Genomic DNA, 1,357 nt, shown 5'->3' on the forward strand with positions numbered 1-1,357 from the left:
ACTGTTTTCTTCTCAATCTAAAATAGTTTACATCTCAAACACATACTATTATAACCCACTCCAAACACAAACAATTATAACCCAACTATAATAACCTAGAACTATAATAACTAACTTTTTGCCCCAAACAACCCTCAAAGTTTCTTGAAATTTCAATTTTATGTCTAAAAATCGTATAATATAACTAACAGGTCCTGAACTTTCAATTTTGTATATGGTATTGGATATATTATATTTTAAAAAATTAGTTGGTAATTGACTTATGAGATACAAAATTGAATTTATGTCTAACGACATCCTAAAATTTCAAATTTACTTTTAGAAGATTGGTGAATTTAAAAACATACATCAAATAGGTTAAATATTTCTTATATACTAAACTAAAAATTTAAAGATATATTACACATAATAATTGAACGTTTAAGATCTATTAGACACTTCTTAAATTTAGAACCTAAATGAACATAAAATTAAAAGTTTAAATATATTTTAAAGTTTATGAACTTATTTGAAAAGATTAGATAAAAGAATATAGATTAATTAATTTTTATTTTTTTTTGAAAAAAGTAGATGGTTTAAACTATTTTTTCTTTTAGGAAATTATCAAATTTATTTTCTATCCGAATGATTTCTTGAATTGCATGGAGAGTTTAGCCCTATGTAGTTTTTATGGTCTCTAACTATTTTTATTTGTAAGCTAAAACTTAAAAAAAAAAAAAAAAAAAAAAGAATTGGAATTTTGGCTTAATTCTCTTTTTAAACGCATTAAATTAATATGGAAATAATTATCCAATTAACGGCATAAACATCTTATTATTCCTAATATAGTCTTAATTCAACCACATACGGATTTTGAATAGGAAAAGGATTTCTAATAACTGAGGGAAATATTAAGTATATATTCTCCCGTACATCACATCTTTTTTCACATTCAGTCAGTCTCTTTTCTCTCCATAGATCATACTAACCAAGTTCTTCTACTTTTCGATTTTTTCTCTCTAGTCTCAGCTACTAAGATGGCTGGCGGTGGTTTCCAGCTAAGTCCTAATGAAGGAGACGGGATAAAGAACTATCCAGGAGAGCTCACTTGTTACGTGTTGATAACCTGCATTGTTGCTTCCTTGGGCGGGCTAATCTTTGGTTATCTCCGGTAATTATTTACCTCCAAATTTCTTTTACTTTTCTCTCTTTGTTTGTTCTCTCCTCCCCTTATTGTCTTCACTCACTCAATTTTTTATTTTTTTCTTTTGTCAATCAGGTGATGTCACCTCCATGGCTCCTTTTTTGCAAGAATTTTTTGTGAACCCTGAACCCTAATTTCTCTACTTAAGTATGTTTCCTACTGAGACCATTCGTG

The sequence above is a fragment of the Benincasa hispida genome, chromosome 6 (genome assembly GCF_027475165.1).
Source record: "Benincasa hispida cultivar pf3 chromosome 6, pf3_genome.v1.1, whole genome shotgun sequence".
Classification (NCBI taxonomy): Eukaryota; Viridiplantae; Streptophyta; class Magnoliopsida; order Cucurbitales; family Cucurbitaceae; genus Benincasa; species Benincasa hispida.